Source organism: Cebus imitator, unplaced genomic scaffold (assembly GCF_001604975.1).
Source record: "Cebus imitator isolate Cc_AM_T3 unplaced genomic scaffold, Cebus_imitator-1.0 Scaffold186, whole genome shotgun sequence".
In the NCBI taxonomy this organism is placed as follows: Eukaryota; Metazoa; Chordata; class Mammalia; order Primates; family Cebidae; genus Cebus; species Cebus imitator.
Window position 1 is genome coordinate 631,089 of NW_016107501.1, and position 14,587 is coordinate 645,675.

Here is a 14,587-nt window from a genome sequence, read left to right on the forward strand (position 1 = left end):
ACACAAAAAATGTTTCAAAAAAATCAATATATCCAGGAGATGGTTTTTTTTTAAAGATTAACAAAATAGACCACTAGCCAGATTAATACAGATTAATAGAAAAGAGATAAGAATCAAATATGCAATAAAAATGATAAAGGGGATATCACCATCAATTCAACTGAAATACAAACTACCATCAGAGATTACCACAAACAACACTATGCACATAAACCTGGAAGAAATGGACAATTTCTGGACACTTGCACCCTCCCAAGGCTAAACCAGGAGGAAATTGGAACCCTGAATAGACCAATAAAAAGGGCTGAAAGTGAGGCAGAAATTAATAGCCTACCAACCAAAAAAAGTCCAGGTCCAGATGGGTTCACAGCCAAATTCTACCAATTATACAAACAGGAGTTGGTACCATTCCTTCTGAAACTATTCTAAAAAAGTATAAAATTATTTGGGAAGGATTCCCTGTTTTTGTGAGACCAACATCATCCTGATATGAAAACTGGGCAAAGACTCAACAAAAAAAGAAAACTTCAGGCCATTATCCATGATGAACATAGATACAAAATTCTCCAACAAAATACTGGCAGAACAATTGCAACAGCACATCAAAACCTTATCCATCACGATCAAGTAGTCTTTATCCCAGGAATGCAAGGCTGGTTCAACATATGCAACTCTATAAATGTAATCCACCACATAAACAGAACCAAAGAGAGAAACCACATGATTATCTCAATAGATGCAGAGAAGGCCTTTGAAAAAATTCAACAGCCCTTTATGTTAAAAACTCTCAATAAAGTAGGTATCCATGGAACATATCTCAAAATAGTAAAAGCTATTTATGACAAGTCCACAGCCAATATCATACTGAATGGGCAAAAACTGGAAGCATTCCCTTTGAAATCTGGAACTAGACAAACATGCCCTCTCTCACCACTCCTATTCAATATAGCATTGGAAGTTGTAGCCAGAGCAATCAGGCAAGAAATAAAGGGTATTCAATTAGGAAAGGGGAAGTCAGATTGTCTCCATTTGCAGAGGACATGATTGTATATTTAGAAGACCCCATTGTCTCAGCCCAAAATCTCCTTAAGATGACAAGCAACTTCAGCCAAGTCTCAGGATACAAAATCAATGTGCAGAAATCACAAGCATTCCTATACACCAATAACAGACTAACAGTGAAGCAAATCAAGGGCAAACTCCCATTCACATTTGCTACAAAGAGAATAAAATACCTAAGAATACAACTAACGAAGGATGTAAAGGATCTCTTCAAGAAGAACTACAAACCACTGCTCCAGGAAATAAGAGGACACAAACAGATGGAAAAACATACAATGCTCATGGTTAGGAAGAATCCATATCGTGAAAATGGCCATACTGCCCAAAGTAATTTATAGATTCAACGCTATCCCCATCAAGCTACCAATGACCTTCACAGAACTGGAAAAAACCACTGTAAACTTCATATGGAACCAAAAGAGAGCCCACATAGCCAAGACAATTGTAAGCAAAAAGAACAAAGCTGGAGGCATCACGCTAGCTGACTTCAAACTCTACTACAAGGCTGCAGTAATCAAAACAGCATGGTACTGATACTAAAACAGAGATATAGACCAATGGAACAGAACAGAGGCCCTCAGGGAAATGCCACATATCTACAACCATCTGATCTTAGACAAACTGGACAAAAACAAGCAATGGGGAAAGGATTCCTTGTTTAATAAATGGTATTGGGAAAACTGGCTAGCCATGTATAGAAAGCTGAAACTGGACCTCTCCCTTACACCTTATATAAAAATTACCTTCGTATGGATTAAAGATGTAAACATGAGACATAACACCATAAAAACCCTAGAAGAAAACCTAGGCAATCCCATTCAGGGCATAGGCACAGGCAAGGACTTCATGACTAAATCACCAAAAGCATCGGCAACAAAAGCCAAAATAGACAAATGGGATATAATTAAACTCCAGTGCTTTTGTACTGCAAAAGAAACAATCATCAGAGCAAACTGGTAACCAACAGAATGGGAAAACATTTTTGCAATCTACCCATCTAACAAAGGGCTAACATCCAGAATCTACAAAGAACTAAAACTGATTCACAAGAAAAAAACAAACCCATTCAAAAGCGGGCAGAAGATATGAACAGACACTTTTCAAAAGAAGACATTTGTGAGGCTAAGAAACATATGAAAAAATGCTCATCATCACTGGTCATTAGAGAAATGCAAATTAAAAGCACATTGAGATACCATCTCACACCAGTTAGAATGGCGATCATTAAAAAATCTGGAGACAACAGATGCTGTAGAGGATGTGGAGAAATAGGAACACTTTTACACTGTTGGTGGGAGTGTCAATTAGTTTGACCATTGTGGAAGACAGTGTGGCGATTCCTCAAGCACCTAGAAATAGAAATTCCATTTGACCCAGCAATTCCATTACTGGGTATATACCAAAAGGATTATAAATCATTCTTTTATAAAGACACATGCACACCTATGTTCATTGCAGCACTGTTTACAATAGCAAAGACCTGGAACCAACCCAAATGCCCATTGATGATAGACTGCACAAGGAAAATGTGGCACATATACACCATGGAATACTATGCAGTCATAAAAACTGATGAGTTTGTGTCCTTTGTAGGGACAGGAATGAATCTGGAAACCATCATTCTCAGCAAAGTGACACAAGAACAGAAAAATCAAACACCTCATGCTCTCACTCATAGGCCGGTGTTGAACAATGAGAACACATGGACACAGGGAGGGCAGCATCACACACTGGGGTTTGTTGTGGGGGATAGGGGATGGACATCAGGGTATGGGGAGGTTGGGGAGGGATAACGTGGAGAAATGCCAGATATAGGTGGCACGGGGATGGAGGCAGCAAATCACCTTGCCATGTATGTACCTATGCAACAATTCTGCATGATCTGCACATGTACCCCAGAACCTAAAGTACAATTAAAAAAAATTAAATATAAAAAGAATTTTTTAAACCCTTGGGATTCTTTTCCTATAGTAATAGCTTTTCAGTTGTCCTGTTTTTCATTGTCTCCATTTTTTATAGTTAATATCACATTTTATGTATTTTGAAAGCCACTTTGTTCACCAGTGTATATGAACATTTTGCCATGCAACGTATTCTAAATATGCATTTTATTCTTCTATGGCATTCCATTTTATATTTTACTTATTACCTTAGAGTTGTTTCTAAAATGTTTTGTTACTATAAATAATCTCACAATAAACATTAATATATATATGAAGATTTTACTGTCATTCTAAATATTTTTTCATTAGTTTTTTTTTCCTTTTCTGCTTCTAAATGAATTTCAAGCTGTAGCATATTATCAAACTTGCAATATGAATGCTTAATGCTATCTAGGTAGAAATAATTCTAGGAATTTTTCCCTATATACTACTAAAATCAACTCTATTGTATGGTGCCTTGCATTTATCTTTTTTGATGCATAGTCCTATTTAAATTTAATTTTTTGTATATATACAAATTTATTTCTGGAAAATATTATGTAGCTTCTTTGAGAACAGAATACTATTTTAACTACTTTATTTTACAGACCTGAAAGTATAAAACAGATGTTCAATGAATTAAAATAAGGAGGAAAGGAATATTTTCTTGATTTACCACTTGTCTTATGTTTTTAAAATTGTGACCATGTTTAACAGGCAAAAAATTAGTAAACATAGCATGTCCCTAGTGAATGTTCTTGTGGGCATATGGGATATGATCATTGAAACTAGAGATTTAGACTGTTGCACAAAATTAGGGATGCTTATTTTATGTCAGCAACATCTTTCTCATCATTATATCTTCACTTACAAATGAACATGGTAAAATAGCTAAATATAATATATTCACTCTTATCTCCACATTTGAACACCCAACATAAAAAGAAGAGCTTCTGTTTTACTGACCAAAATACTATTTCTCATAGTAATATAACTCAAGGCTACGCCTGAATTAAAGATGCAATGTAGGATATTAAAGCTGTGTATTTCCTAAGTTCGCATAAAATTAATTTACCTGGAAATGTGAAACCTCAGAGAAAATAGCATAAACTGAAATTTAAATCATAAACAAAAAATGTGCAACAAGAGAATATATTTTCATTTCTGATTTGTAAATAACTCATATGTTAATAATGCCTGTGTTTCTGCCTTCCCCTGCATTATTGCCAGGGAAGAGTTAGTCTGCATTAAATTACATAGCGTAATGAGCACTGATAGTATAGTTACACTTTTTTTCATTTACTTGGAAAGTGTAAGAGAATATAACTACTTTGGAAATGTATGCTGGCAATTCTCATACCTTAGTAATGGATTCCTATAGCTCAGATGAGTTTTTTTCCTCATAATTTGAGGTTTTTTACATTTTCCTCTGTATCAACATAACCATAATCCTAGTAAATATTTCATTTTAATTTGTATCTCAAATATTGATCCTAACCATCAATGGAGCTGCCCCCAATTAGCTCACCAATTATTAAGATAATTCAATCAGTTGATTTATAGGAATCTACTTTCAATTGTTACTTCAGGCCAGATATACATGCAGTATAATATTTTTTCTTAAAGGATCACATTAGGAAAATACCTAATGTAGATAACATGGTGATGGATGCAGCAAACCACCATGGCACGTGTATACCTATGCAGCAAACCTGCACGTTCTGCACATGTACCCCAGAACCTAAAGTACAATAATAAAAAACAGAATAAAAAGGCTACAATTTATAATAAACTATCCAAAAAAAGCACTTAAAAATATTTACAGTACACCCTATTTACTAGTTTATTTATTAGATAATCTGGTCTTAAATTCTAGCTTGTCCATAAATATGATAATTTTAACATTTGCCATCTATTTTCTTCCCAGAAGTAATACTCTCAGCAGGCTCACCACTTCTGACATTTTCTTTCGTTTTATAGAGATAAGTGGCATCCTGGAAGCACCTTCTCTATCCCCATTGCATTAGCATTCATAATATTAATTGCCAAAAATTACCAGCTGCAAGAAGTTTTATCTAACAAAGCTGCTCTATGGCTTTCTCAAGACAATTTAGTAGCATTTATGTCCCAAGCAAACACTTAGGTATGTAAATAGGAAGAAGCCCACAGTATAATTAATATTTAAAAGGTAAAATGTCAGACTCAGCTAGGCAATTTTTAACATTTCTCATGCCCCTCCCCCTTTGCTTTAACCACATGTTCTTCCTAGAGATGAGCTCTGGGATTTTACTGAGAAAGCTACAATTGATCTCAGCTAAGCGTTTTGCTATAAAGTGCCAACAATTACCCAGACATGCAGCACTGAATTCAGGTTTAGGAGCGAATATATTTAACTCTTGAAACTTCTTTTGCTTATTTAAATACTTAAATCCACTGAAATAATGTATTTAACCCAAGAAAGCAAATTATTTGAATTAAGTTAGTACAATGTGATATAAATCAGGGTCATGCAACTCAGAAGTTTTTGACAGGAAGAAATTCTTCACAATGTGATATATATTGATTAATCACCTGCCAATGAAAAGCTGTATATTGCATTCATCTCAGAGGTACAATGAATTCAAATTACTTCTATTAACCAAGAGGTCTTCTTTATTCAGATGTGTTCATGATTTGTGAGAGCCATATCAATTTCTGTCACTCTTAAGGGAATTCATTGGAGTTAAAGAATCTCTTCCTTTAAATTAAGAAGATAATTTATAACATGTAGTTATCTGAAATATTTACTAATTATAAAAGTGGGGACATTGTGATTTATTTGGAATACTAATTTCTAAATCAAAGTCGCAAGTTCCTTTTTTGAAATACTTTCTAGCTCTCTTACCAAGTTAAGAAATTAAACAAAAGGAAATGTGTTATGTAAACGGAAAGAACAACATGAAACCTGGAAAAAAATACAGAAAGAATAATTTGATAAAATCTACTCATTCAAAAATAAATACAACAAAAATGTCTGTATTTTGGCAAATGGCAAAGGAGAACTACACAGTGTGAGTAGGACTGAGCTATGACTAACAAATCATTCACTACATATCCTAGGAGTAGAAAGTGAGATAACAGAGCATTCGAACGGGAGCACATGGTAATTCTAAGACGTGCAAATAAATAATTGCAAATGATTTGCAAAAATGAGGATGTGTGAGATATCTTGGCCATTTCCAAAACATATTTCTTTGCTTAAATTAAATTAAGCAGAGATTTAACATAAATCTCTGCTTAAACATAAATGTGTGCTATTTTATTCCGTAAGAGATTTTGCTGTGTTGTTGTTTTAACATATTTCTCTACTTCAAAGTTAGTTTCTCAATTTTCTTAAGCATCATTCTCTTCTTGTAGCAGGAAAATTATTCCAATGTAGTAGAAAGATTTTCTCCTATGTTATGACATAGTCAAAAGTTTATCTGACATTGTCAAAAAAGTAGCTGTAGCATATAAAGAATTTTTCCAGAAATGTGAACTATGACTTAGTTTCTTCTCATCACCACATATTAACTATAAAACAATGTTTTGATTATGTGTAAATGTCTCCAATATAATTTATACACATTATTAAACAGAGAATATTAAACCTAATGGTACTTTCAATTTTTAACTTTGATGATTTGCAAAACGTATTATTGGTCCACAGTACATTACTACTGAATATGTCACATACGGATTTCTAAATGGACTCAGTGCTTGCTTTGTTTTTTAAAAAAATGTGTCTTCTATCTTACTTTCCTCTCTGAAGAATTATCAGTAATCTTTTCTTGTAACAAGACTTGAATCTGCCTTTAGCAGTCCCTACCTCAATTCAAATTTCTTGACTGTAAAGTAAGAATTAAAAACACAAACTGTTAGATGTATTTGTCAATTAGAGTAAAAAACCACTAACTGGATGTGAGGGTAATCTGGCTGTGACATCTGTCACCCCATTGATTGCCAGGATTGTTTCATCTGATCTGGCTGGCTAGGCAGCTGTCTGCTTCCTCCTTAACCTCTCCATGTGTGTCCCTGTAGAAGTTGTGCACTTGGTAAGGGGATGACCATCCCCCATAGAGGAGGACGAGTATTTAGTCAAGGGCATACCAGTAGCTGTGCTCCCCTGCTAGAACCTCCAAACAAGCTCTAAAGTGTAAGTAACATGTATGTGTTTTTGTATATACACATATGTACATACATTTTTCAGTACTTATGTTGGCTTCCCAAACACCTTTAAAATTAATTAGTTGAAGCACTTTTCTGAAGTTTTAGTTAGCTGAGTTTGCTTCTTTATTAAATAAGGTGTGATTAGACTTACTATTTCTTTTAGATGGAGCCTTTTAAGAATTCTTAGACAATTAATAATAAATGAATGACAGCGGTTTCATTACAATCATTACTTTAGTCATTGCTAAGTCATCTATCTGTTCACCAATAGCCTGAAATGAGGCAGAAACAACCATATAGATCCAGATAAATTAATATTATGCTAAAAAACTAAATGATTAAGAATAAGAAAACAAGCAACCTAATTCAGAATTGGGGTCAAAAGTCTTGAACAGATGCTTAACTAAAGAAAGTAATGGATGACAAACACAGAAAAAGTCATCAACATGATTAGCTGTTATGAAAGGCTATTTAAAACCACACAGCATATTATTTGACCAAAGTATATCATCAAGTACAGATACAAATTAAGGTCATGCAAATTAGCTGCAGTTGGCAGAAAGAAAACTCTTCATAAGTTGATAATTATTTATTTATTACCTGCCACCTCCAAAAATATATATTTTACTCATTTCAAATTTAAATGTTTACTATTGCTATTAACTGAAATACTCACAAAAAAATAAAATGACAACATCAAATGCTGTTGAGCATGTGGAGCAATTGTAACACACACATTACAGTGGGAATGAAAATAGCCTCTTTAGAAAAGAGTATAGCAGTTTCTTATGTTTCTTATAAAGTTAATCCTTCACTTATCATATGACCAAACAACACTACTCCTTTATCCAAGAGAAAAAAAACCTTTATGCCATTGTTTATCATAGTATTATAATTGCCAAAAAATGGAAACAATGGAAATGTCCTTCAGCTGGTGGATAAACTGTGAAACATGCATATAATGGAATACTACTCAACACTTAAAAGGTAAGAAATATATATAGATATATTCACCCAGGTGACAAACACAAAAAAAGTCATAAACAGGATTAGCTATTAGGAAAGGCTATTGAAAACCACACAGCATATCATATGTGCTAATGCATTCTTCTGAATGAAAGAAGTCAGAGCCAAAAAGCTATACTTTTATAAACTCATTTTTATAATTCTATAAAAATGCAAACTCTAAAAATAATGGGGCTAAATCAATAGTTTCCAGGGATTTAGAGAAATGAGAGGAGTTGACCATGAACAGACAAAGAAAGAAATTTGATGGGAGTGATGATAGAATTGTTCTGAATCTTGATTTTCATAATGAATGTATGACTGTATGTATTTTTCAACATAAAACTGTATACAACAAAGTAAATTTTACTGTTCATAAATATTTAAAAAATAAAAATGAAGAAATGAGAACACATGGGATGTATGCCTACATATCCAAAATGACAGCTATATAAAATGATATCAGAATATTTTAAGAGATACTAGGCCTATTAAACTAAAATTTGTTGATTAGGTCTTTTAAATTTTTTTTAAAAGAAAAGGAGTGATATAAGGAGGATGCAAGACTGTGAGTTCAGTTAAGAAAACAAATTTTCAAGGTCAAATATGTAATGAAACACATATTTTTGTGTATACATGTTTTCATGTGTAAACATGAATACAGAAAACCAAGTATAGGTATGGGTAACATATAGGTTTTCTTCCATTTGCCAACCTCAGTAGTATGCCAGTGTCCAGGCTAAGGCAGAATGTTAAGGAGAATTACTACAGTGATTGATTGCTGGTGCAAAGGAGAAGTAACAGCATATATATTTGCCATTTCTGTCTAAGGAGATTAGAAGGGCCAGTGAAATAAATTAATACGTCAGGGCAGCACAAGCTAATAGAATTAGGAGATTTGATCCAATAGTAGAATCTTCCTTCTCCTAACATGCATTTGGACACCTAACTTCTCTCTAGTGAAACTGAATTCCACTCTAGTGGAATTAAGAATTAAAATAGAGGAATGCTTGTAAAATCTATTAAATACTACATAAATAATACTTCAGAGAGCACAATTTGGAAACTCTGCTCTAAAGTCATAAGTGTTCAAGTACAAGATGATAATTACTCTCACCAACACTACTAGAGCAGAAACCAACAAAGAATAAATATCAAGAAAACTAATATACATAGGTAACAGGAAAGAACATCTGTTGAAATATTAACTTAAAATTTCACGTGTTTCCAAATATATCTATATATTAGAAGCATCACTATTTACAATGACAGTGGATTTATTTTTATAGTACTAGTAAATGATTGTAAATTTTGCTCACAAGAATAAAAAGGGAGAATACATGAGACCTTTTTGAAAAAAAGAAATGTTAAGAAGGCAAACAAAAAATTAAGGAATCAAGAAAACATAATGAAAATACAGGGAAAAGACTTGTGTATGTAAGTCTATAAATAACTGTCTATAAAACTCTCTATTCCCCGTCTATAAATAACTGCTGTCCCCCAATGATATCATTTCTGCCTATTTCCTACCAATGCATTTTGCACATGCCATTTCCTGCACCCCATGCCATTTTCTCATACCTCTACTAGTTATCTTTCATATTGTAGCAGGAATGTGTCTTGTACATAAAATAATATCCTTGCCCACAAAGTAGATAACATTACCTTTTTAGTCACTCTTATATAATTGTAGGCATCACGTACAAATGGTACATCATCACATTTGTCAGAGTTTTAATGGCGTTTGCTCATCATTTCACCCACAAAGCTACTGTAGTAAACATTATATAATAGGTTTCTATTAAATATTTAATAAACTCATCAGTAAGTAAATGATATTTAAAAACATTGATTCTGTCATATTTCTAGCAGAGAGTATTGCAAGAGATAAGGTTTCATAGTTTATAAATGTTCTGGGGATCATGATAGTTTTGGAGCAGATCAGAAGGATTAGAAAGCAGGTTTGGTAATAGGCCAAACATACTAAACCAAGTACATGTCTTTTAGGATAGCATCATCTTGAGCATAAACATTTTCTTCTTCATAGAAATCATACATAAACCTCTGTTACACCTTGTACTGAAATGTGTTTACTCTCTGCTTGTGAAACATGACTTTGCATTATGCATCACATTCAGATAGTTTCTCACTTAAATAGTAGGCTTTGGATGGTCCCTATGAATGAATGCTTTATCTAAAAGGAAAGCACCTGTCAAGGGTGTAGCATTATCCTCTTTGTGTTTTTCAAGATTTGACATTCCATGTACCAAACCTACCTGCATTCTGCATTAGTCTATTCTGCTACATTTTCACAAACTCCTGTGGGCAGACCTTTCTCTTTATCTCTGCATGCCATTTCCAAAAGAAATAGTTTATCAATGGATTCAATGTTGACATCAAACCTTTACTTCCCTAAAATTGGATTTATTGTGTATGTATCCCTGAGGTTAAATTCACATAAACTAATAATCAGGATCTACTCCACCAATTATTTATAAGAAGATTTTCTAAAAATCTTCCTGAAAGAGATCCTCCTATCCTCTCCCAAAGAGAGAGTTCAGTAGTTCTCTATGTGCTATCCCAGAGCTTTTAGAAAAAAACTAAAGGCTGCACATGTATCCCAGAACTTAAAGTATAATAAAAGAAAAAAGCTAAAGGCAAATCTATCATTCCTTCCACTTTTTAATTTTTCCTGTATTTTTACAGTTTGTTTTATTTGGTATAACTACATTGTAACATAAAAATTAAATAAAAATTGGTAAAAACAAACCTGCCACTTCATCACCCTTACAAATCAGCTGTTTCATTCTGACTTATAATACTTACTCACATTTGAACATATTTTAGTGGTATTCAGTACCAAATTAAAGTGTTGTGTTTCTTGATTAAATCCTAAGAATATTTATATGTAAAGATTTGACTCATAGTATTATATTTTACTCCATATTTAACAATTTTCCTTAGAATCTCTTTTCAACAAAAGCAGTTTAAATGAGATGTTTTTGTCTTACTTTTGATCCTGTTTCCAGAGGTGATGGTCTTAAGAAATTAATGCAATATTGATTTTTAAAATTTTCTATTTGAGTATTGAAATGAAGATTTTTTAAGTACTAATATCATATTTCATTGATTATAAGAAAATTTTATCAAATTTTAATATTTCTGGAATTTTAGTGCATAAAATGAAAATTTTACCACATTTTAATATTTCTGGAATTGTAGTACACCTTCGAATTGATGACATCCTATAATTGCTGTTATCTGCTATTTATTATGATGTAGTTGCCAATTTTTCTGTACAAGAACAAACAAAACAGAAATAGCATTAGTATTTCAGACTTCATTTCTGTGACTAGGAAGAAAATCCTGGATAGAATAGTGAAGTAGATGTTTAACCTTTAGAAATTAAACAAGTAAGTGTTGGAGAAAGTGGGAGTTTTGAATTACACATGGTTACCTTTTCTCTCCAAGAAAAATACTCTGATTATACTAATAGATGCAGAAAAAATTAACACAGTCCATCACTAATTTATAATAAAAACTCTTAGCAAACTAAATATAGATGGGAACTTTTTCAATCTAAGAGACAAACATGAAAATCCTATTGCTAAAACCATGCCTAATGGTGAGAAACCTAGATGCTTTCCAGTTAAGATTAGGAACTAGGCAAGGATATTCTCTCACTACTCCCATTTAAGATTGCACTGGAATTGTTTGCTTAATCAACAAGACAAGAAAATGAAATAAATAGGTGTACAGATTGGGAATGAAGAAATAAAACTGTCTTTGTTCTCAAATTATGTGATTTTTCTATGTAAAACACTCCAAGACCAAAAATACCTCTAAGAAGTCATAATTAATTGTGCCAAGGTTGCAGGATACAGGGTAAATATACAGAATTCTATCAATTTTTAAATATAAAAGCAATGAACAATTGGAATTTGAAGTTAGAAACCTAAAACTATTTACGTTAGCACAACAAACAATATAGTGTACATTTAACAAAATATGTACAAGATCATATAAGAAGATCTCTGATGAAAGATACTAAAGAAGAATAAAATAGATATTTCATGTTCAAGGATAAGAAACTCAGTATTTTCAAGGTAGCAGCTCAGTTTTATTTCATCTTGATCTATAGATTCAATCCTAACAAAAATTTCAGCAAGTTATTTTGTGTATATCAGCAAATACTAAAATGCATATGAAAAGTTAAAGATCAAGAATAAACAATGCAATATTAAAGGAAAAGAATAAAGTTTGAGGACTGACATCACCTGACTTTAAGAGTCACTGTAAAAATACAATTAAAACACTATGGTATTGCCAAAAGAATAGACAAATAGTCAATGAAATACGATAGGAAACCCAGAAATAGACCCAGAGATGACATAAATATAGCCAATTAATCTTTGACCAAGTATCAAAGACAATAAAATGAGGCAAAGTGGCCTTTTGACAAATGGCATTGAAACAACTGTACATCCACATGTATAAAACAAATCTAGACACAGACATAACATCCTTCCTTAACTCAAAATAAATTATAGCCCTAAATGTAACACAGAATACTATAAAACCATTAAAAGCTAATGTAGGAGAAAACCTAGATGACCTAGAGTATAGCAATGACATTTTACATGCAACACTAGCGGCATAATCCATAAAAAATAGTGATAAACTGACTTCATTAAATTAAATAATTCTGCTCCGTGAAAGATACAATCAGAATACAAAGACAAGTCACAGACTGTTAAAAAATATTTCCAAAAATGGCCATTTAGCACATGACACCAAATAGCAAATAACATATTTAAAATATTCAACATCATATGTCATCAGGGGAGTGCAAATAATATATTCCATTAATTAAAACAAGATACCCCTACACAGCTATTATAATGGCTAAAATATGAAACACTGACTACACCAATTGCTGGCAAGAACATGGAGCAATAAAAACTCTCATTCATTTCCGATGGAAATGCAAAGCAGTATAGCCACTTTGAAAGACAGTTTGACAGTTTCTTACAAAGTTAAACATATACTTATCATAGGATTCTCCCATCATTTTCCTTGGTATTTACCCCACTTGAGTTGAAAGTTTTGTACACACAAAATACCTGCACATCGATGTTGAAAGCAGATTTATTCATTATTGCCAAGAATTGCATATAATCAAGATGTGCTTCAATAAGTGAATGGATAGAGAATCTGATATATCCATAATATGCATTCTTATATGGTGATTAAAAAGAAATGCGATATCAATGTATGAAAAGACACAGAGAAACCTTAAATGCATACTGCTATGTGAAAAACTGATCTGAAAATGCCACATTCTTTATAATTCCAAGTATATAACATTCTGGAAAAGTCAAAACTATAGTGACTGTAATAAAGATCAGTGGTGGTGAAGGGTTTGGGAGGAGAGGAAGGGATGAGTTGGTATAGCATAGGGAACTTTTAGGGCAGTGAAACTATTCTGTGTGGCACTGTAAGGTTGGGTACATGTTTTATCTATATCTATATCTATCTATCTATATCTATATATATATATATGTTAAAACTCATAGAAAGTACATTATGAAGAATGTTGATATAAATTATAGACTTTAGTTAATACTTGAGTAATGTCAATATTAGTGTTGGTCTATCAAATGTACGTATTTGTGTTAATAAAAGGAGAAAATACGAATAGAGGAGTAAAAGAGTTCATGGCAACTTCCCATACTCCCTGCTTAATTTACATGTAAATCAAAACTGCTTTAAAACTGTAATCTATTTTTTTTAAAGGCAATGTTACAAAAGGGATAGAAAAACAGAGAAACAAACAAAGAAAACCCAAGTATGGTTGTGGCGCACCAAGCCCAGGGGAGGTGTGGTGCAAGATAATGTTTAGCATTTGGGACTACAGTCATGTATGTTTAACAGTGGGGTTACATTCTAAGAAATGCATCCTTAGGCAATTTCCTTGCCGTGTAATCATCATAGAGTGTACATACAGAAATTTAGATGTTATACCCTGCTATGTATCTAAGCTATGTGGTGCAGCGTATTGCTACTAGGCAACAAACTTGTACAACATTCTGCCCCTCTGAATACTGTAGACAATTGTAACACGATGGTAAGTATTTGTGTATTTAAACATAGGAAAGTACAGTAAAATATGGTATAATTTTTTAATGGTACACTATATAGGGCCCTTAAAAATTAATGGAGCTTGTAGGACTATATGTTTTTCTGGGTAAGTCAGCGAATGAGTGATGAGGGATGTAAAGGCATAGGACATTACTGTACACTGCCTGTATACGTTACAAACTCTGTGTACAATTAGGCTACACTTTATTTAAAAAGCTTTTCTTAGATAAATTAGCTTACTGTAACTTCTTTATAAACTTTTTCTTTTA